This window comes from Neophocaena asiaeorientalis, unplaced genomic scaffold, assembly GCF_003031525.2.
Source record: "Neophocaena asiaeorientalis asiaeorientalis breed wild unplaced genomic scaffold, Neophocaena_asiaeorientalis_V1.1 scaffold39, whole genome shotgun sequence".
In the NCBI taxonomy this organism is placed as follows: Eukaryota; Metazoa; Chordata; class Mammalia; order Artiodactyla; family Phocoenidae; genus Neophocaena; species Neophocaena asiaeorientalis.
In genome coordinates, this window is record NW_020175670.1 from 6965238 (window position 1) to 6972064 (window position 6827).

Consider the following 6827-nt stretch of genomic DNA (forward strand, 5'->3'; position numbering starts at 1 on the left):
TTAGAAAGATGAACTGGTTCCATCCAGTGGACCATGCTGAAGCTGTCCAGCAATTCTAAACTGCAGAGCACAGAACTGAATATTCCCTCTTTCTGCTTATAAGAGAAATATCTCCCCAAAGAAAGGCAAATATTTACTAGAAATGAACCAAACAGCCTCAAATTTAAATCTCTTCTAATTTGCTCTTCACACTATAGCCAAAGTTAACCTTCCAAAGTGTAATTCTTGACATCACTCTTACTTAAAACTTTTTTTTTCCCTGATCACCTACAAGATAAATAAAAGCCCAGGTCTTTAGTATGGAGTTCAGTGTTTTTGACAACCTAGTAGTCCTTGCCTACCTTTCCAGTCTTCCCTTTCTCTCAAGCTCTCTATTTCACTTTCTGTCGCGAAGAGTTAAAACACACTACATTAACATAAGCAAAATGAAGATTATTGAGTACTTCCCAAATGAAAAGGACTATGGAAAACACTGTGGATAATGACAAGTGTGGGTAAAATCTTTTTCCCGGGCTTCCCTGGTGGCACAGTGGTTGAGAGTCCGCCTGCCGATGCAGGGGACACAGGTTCGTGCCCTGGTCCGGGAAGATCCCACATGCCGCAGAGCAGCTAGGCCTGTGAGCCATGGCTGCTGAGCCTGCGCATCCGGGGCCTGTGCTCCGCAACGGGAGAGGCCACAACAGTGAGAGGCCGCGTACTGAAAAAAAAAAATTTTTCCCTTCTACTACTAACCTTCAACTAACTCTCTTGGCTCTATTCCCCTGGCAATCTGATGGAAGTATGTATTTTGACTATGTTACCTGGCAACATTGCTTATAATAAAAATGATCCCCCCGATTAGTAAATTTGCATCTGGATTCAGAGGAATGATAAATGAACTATAAATACCTCTTAAGAAGCCATAGCTTTGACTTTCCTAAGTGTGGTGGCTCTTGTAATTGGCACATTCCCTGTGGGGACCCTGGAAGCTAAGTCTATGGAATCCTGTAAGAGAGAACTGTCGCCTGTGGGACACGAGGATTTTAAGCCAACTCAGCTCTCGCATCTTCCTGTTGTGAGCTTTGTCTCCTGGCACCTAAGCTTTCACGGGGAGAGATGTCTCCCAGGTGCTACATGAACGGCTTACGTGGCTTGCTGTGAGGATTACAACCACTGATGAGTAATATGTGATGCTGCCTTGCTGGCAAGCTGTGGTTCCTGTCTGATAGCCTTCTGAGTAAACAAGCCTGTGGTAGTTTTACGAGTCTGAACCCAAGAAGACCCATTCATTTGCACAGCAACAAGACTATAAGAATATCTTAGAATGACGTTCCAGATGTTCTACAATCTGAACCCAACCCCTTCCTCTTTCTTTTTTTTAGCCTAACATGTATCCCTGTCAAATCCCACCTGATCTCTTACACAGCTTTTACTCGTCTTCCTCTGTTGTTATTTGTTCCTGGGGATCCCCTCTTCCAGGTAACATATACTACCTCTCCACAGTCCATCCCTTCAGCCGTCTGCTAAGGTGAAGCTACGGACGTTTTTCAACCAAAACTAAAGGAGATATTGCATAGGTAAAGAATGGCAAGGGAACTTTTCTAGAGAAGCTAAGTACACAGTTTACAGAAAAAGAATGGAAATTTATCAAGAATAAAAATAGGTTAAGTTGGTGGGGAAATATGGCGATCATGTTAAAGGGTAAAATGCCAAGTAGAGTGTCTAGACCAATTTGGAGGATAGAAAAGAACAGCGTAAAGCAGTCTATTAAGTGCTCCCTTCTGCATTATTAACCATGCGAAGAAACCAGGGAACCCTGCATTAGCATCAAAAGTAGGTGACTTATAAGAATTAGACAATTCAGTAGTCTGTACCTTGGGAGAGGGAGAAGGGATGGCTAAAAGGATTACAATGGAGATGGCATTTGCCAGTGTTCTGGGAGGGGATATTGTTGCCACAAGTCAGCTCTAGTTCTACCCTCTTATCCTGATTATTCTAATCAGGCTGTCCCAGGATATTTGCAAGCTGATGTTAATTATGTAGTAGAACTTTCACCAGCATCACAGGTTTCTTTCGTCCTAAGCTATTAGAACTGCCTCCTTTATTACAAAGTTGTCAATTACCCTAACTTGTTATATTGATATTTTAGGGCCAACTCTATTATTTTCAAATTCTGATAGTGGTTAACTTAAGAACTAACCAAGATGTGGCACTTAGAAAAAAAGTAGTTCTTTTGGAACTGCTAAAGGCTCTAGTTAGCTTCCTTTAAGTGTGTGAACTCTTAGGTTAAACACACCCATTTAACAGCAGAATAGAGAAAACCAGTCAACAGAGAAAAAGAGGAATTAAGTATACGTGCAGAGAGAGACACTGGCAAGAAATCATATAGACCTGGAGAGGGGCAAGCAGCCCAGCTCCTAACTTTCTGTTATTGATGCCAGTTGCCTCTGAGACTCAGCTGCACTTCTTGCCCTTGGATTCTTTGACATAAAGCTATATCCCTTTTCTAACAAAACATTCTTTTTGCTTAAATTAGTTTAACTAATTTTCTATAACTTGTCACCAAATAATCCCTAAGACCAAAAAAGATGGTTAGAGGCAAAGTGTAACAATGTATATATACATAATCAGGTTTTATCATATTGAAAGATTGTTAATTTTTTTTTTAATGTTGTTTTAAAGAGAAAGGGAAAGAGAGAGAACTCAATTATAGTTATTTTCTGTTGGGGTATAAACTTTCCATTCATCTTTTTATCCTCATGGTATCTAACATCCTGCCTCATACACACCACATTTAACAAATGTTTATTGAATGGACATGTAATTAAAAAATAATGAAATCCACTTGGCCAGTTTGTCTAATTGGGAGTTTTCAAAAGCATTTCAGTTCCAATTAATAAAATACGTTCTTTAAATTCTCATTAGCATAATTCTACGATTATATATATATACATACACAAAGGAATGCTGTTTTCTATTCTCTAAATAGAGTACTGAAAAACACAGTTTGGATCTGATTTATTCAGATTTTTGTATTAACTTGTACTATAAAGTCTGCTTAGATTGTTCTTAAGACTATTCCCGTTCTCCTCCTTCTGGGCACGAGATAGAATTGCAGCTCTCCACCTCCTTGAAGTTGGGTTGCAGTCATATGACTTGTTTGGCCAATGAAATGGCAGTAGAAGTTACTGTGTCACTTTCATGTAGAGCCTTATGAGCCAATGTGCAATTTATCACATCTTCTCCCCTCCCTAACAAATGTGGAAGCAGGTGTTGAGATGGAGCCTCTGACAACCTGGAGCTCTAAATGATTACTGCAACAGAGCTCTCCTGCTGACCCTAACTGAGCCTGACTGAGCAACAAACCTTTGTTGTTTTAAACCACTAAGATGTGAGGGCTTTTGTTACCACACCATTATTTATCCTACCTGATATACTCTGCAAACCCCTCTCATTGTCTTCAGAATGGTAACATTTTGTACAGCACTGCATCATTTATAGAATACTTTCTTATAGAAGTATCACTCATTATCCAAACTCTCAAAATCCAAACACAACTGGATGGAGTCAAATAAATTTTTGGACTAATCCCTCATTCTCTCAACCCCTCACTACTTGCTATCTGAAACTCAGAGACTAAATATATTGGAATAGGATGATATTCCTTGCTGTTCAAACTCTTGCCATCTACACTCAAGAACAGAAAAAATTTGGACAGTAAAGGATTCCTGATACATTATTTCATTTGTGCCCTTAAAGCTGTTTTTCTACTACCCAGTATCTACTAGACTCTCAACATCTATTGAATGAATTGTGTGCTCTCATCATTCTAATCTTACAAATAAGGAAACAGATTCAGAGAGGTTCATAAACTTACTGGAAACAACCCTGCACATTAGTGACACAATCCCAGATTTTCTGGCTCCAAACCCCTTTCCATTATGTACCATGCTTTCCAAGAAGATCTCTTACAGCTACAGAATTCTAGGAGTTGATAGTAATAGTACCAACAGTGTTTACGATAAAAAGTAAATGTTAATGACATATTTACATCCAAGAATAATAAAAGTCAACCTTTAAGGAGTTCTACTTGCCTAAACCTAGTTTAATTTAAGACCCTGAGTACCCTGAAGCACAGACCAGGAAAAAGTTCTCGAGATCATTTGGCAATTTGCAGAACAACGAGGAACTATAAAAAGAACTCCAGGGAAAAGCAGCCTTTTCCTTTGATATATAGTATATATATAAAATTCTGACTTTTAAGGACTTCCCTGGAGGTCCAGTGGTCAAGACTCTGCACGTCCAACACAGGAGTCGAGGGTTTGATCCCTGGTCAGGGAACTAAGATCCCATATGCAGCACAGCCAAAAAAAAAAAAAAATTCTGACTTTTAGATTATCTTCAGTTTGGCTCTTAATAAACTGGCTAACCTCAAACCCTTTGCTCTCTAATTCTTATCAAACCTCAGCTGTAAGAAATATTCACAAAGAATCACCTGAAGGGGGCTTCCCTGGGGACGTAGTGGTTAAGAATCTGCCTGCCAATGCAGGTGACAGGGTTTCGAGCCCTGGTCCGGGAAGATCCCACATGCCGCGGAGCAACTAAGCCTGTGCGCCACAACTATTGAGCCTGCACTCTAGAGGTCACAAGCCACAACTACTGAGCCCATGTGCCATAACTACTGAAGCTCACGCACCTAGAGCCAGTGTTCCGCAACGAGAAGCCACCACAATGAGAAGCCCGCGCACCACAACGAAGAGTAGCCCCCGCTCGCCGCAACTGGAGAACACCCGGGCACAGCAACGAAGAGCCAACGCAGCCAAAAATAAATAAATTTAAAAAAAAAAGAATCACCTGAAGGATAGGCAAGCCACCCATTTCTACAGGTTCAGTGGTTCTCAATTTGTGTTCCATAGTCAAATAATTTTGGAAAAGGTCACACAATACATCCCCCTTTAAGACAGTAAACTTGAACATTAGCCAAGAAATTGAGAAAAAAAACTATTGAAATTTGTCTAACCCAGTTATCTCAAACTTATTTGAGCTCAGAATCTTCTTTTAAGAAATAAACTACTAATTTCTGATGCCTAAGAACACAGTTCGGGAAATACTGTTCTAGGTAATTCTAAACGTTATGAATGCATAAAGTTAAGCCCTCAGAGAACTCACCTTTAGAGTCTTACCATTGTCCTATACTGAAGAACACTGTTAACCAAAATTCATCAGTTTCTGTAGGGATATTTTAAAGCTGTTGTCAACTACATCACAACAATCTTCCTTTTTATTAGGGCCCATGAGAAAATGTTCCTCTCAGGCCTCATTACTAGAAAATGTCGTGCTTATGCAGGAGAACTGGTTTGTTTTTATCTTGGAATTAGAAACACACTGAAACTTATTATATTCCACGCTCTCTCTTTTTTCTGCCTGGCTGCTAGGGAAGCCCAGAGCCAAAACTGTCACTCACCTCTAGTACAGAATCTTATGCACTTGGTATTATCTTACCCTTGACTTTGTAGTCATATTTTCCCCTGCTCTGCCTCAATTTTTCTCATTTAGTTTTGTTTTACCCTACAATACCATATGGACACTAAGTTGCTTCAAATCATTTTTGAATCTATTGTATATACTAAGTCCTATTTTCTTACAATTTCATATTGATATCTCCCTCCCTGTCCCATTACCCCAAAATATCAGTGTCACCTTTGTGTAAAAGTATCCACATAGTTATGACAAGCCAATAGAACATACACATTCACAATATAATCAAACTCGCAACGCTTAAACCAGAAGAAAAGTTACTACTGGTTTTTCAGCGGTCTAATACCAAAAAGACTTATTAAACTCTTTTGGAAACGTAAGGACAACTACCATTTATTGGGTACCAGTAACTGCTAGGCACTTAACACACAACAGTTTCACTTTATTGTTTTAAAGAAGAACATTGGCATTATACGTGATCCCTGGAAAGATGCACAAGAAACTGGTAATATTGGTGGGTGGGGCGAGAGACTTTGTGTATCTCTTTTGTACCGTTTGAATTTTAGGAATCTATTACTCAAAAAAATTTTTTTAAAAAACGGAATGATAATAAAGACGGCAGAAGTGCTTTACTCTTTGATTCAATAAACTTTCTTCGTCAGCTTTTGATCCCTGCGTATGCACTGAAACGCCTAAATGAAAAAGTTTCAACCAGACACGCCGGTTTTTATTGAAATCAAGTCTCTTTCTGATTCTCCACACTCCGGGGCTGAGGCAATTACATACTTAAAAACTTAGATTATGATCGCCTGCGGGTAACAATGAAAAAAAAATTCGATATGGTTTCCACTTTGTTTTACTGGTAGAAGAGGACGGGGAGGAAGCACTGATTCTGGACAGCAGCCCACGCCGCAGCAGGCCTGCCACAAACGCCGCGTCCAGAACTTTGCACAACTCGAGGGCAGCCCAGACGCCGCTCAGGACTCTCGGCTGCGCGGCGGGAGACCCGGCCGGGGTTCGAGCCCCGGGCGCGGCTCGGGGAAGTCCCCGCCTAGCCCACCCCTCCGGACCGAGACGCCCCGGGGCCGCCTCCCCGAGGGCCCGTCCGGAGTCGGGCAGCCGCGGCCGGGCGGGAAGCTCGCGCGGAGAGGGGAGCGGGCCTCGGCGCGCGGCCGACCCTCTGCGGCCCCATCCCCGACGCCGAGGAGAAAGTCGCACTTACCGCGTCGGGCTCTGGAGGCGCCCGGTGGTCACGGCGGGGCGGGGCGGCCAGGCGGGAGAAGGAGGGAAGGCGGGGAACGGGGGCCGGCGGGCCGAGGAGAGGGATGCTCGGCCCCTCGGGCGCCCCCAGCCCCTTCCCGGCAGCCTCA

At 42.1% G+C, this 6827-nt stretch overlaps 1 protein-coding gene across 1 annotated transcript in view; it reads right to left on the bottom strand.

Annotated features, from left to right (window-relative positions):
- KLHL5 (kelch like family member 5) overlaps positions 1–6821 on the bottom strand; it is a 74594-nt gene extending 67773 nt beyond the window's left edge. Inside the window, exon 1 of the mRNA XM_024731744.1 lies at positions 6680–6821. The gene's annotated coding sequence lies outside the window, so the exon portion shown is untranslated. The remainder of the gene's footprint in view (positions 1–6679) is intronic.
- Between the last annotated feature and the right edge of the window lie 6 nt (positions 6822–6827).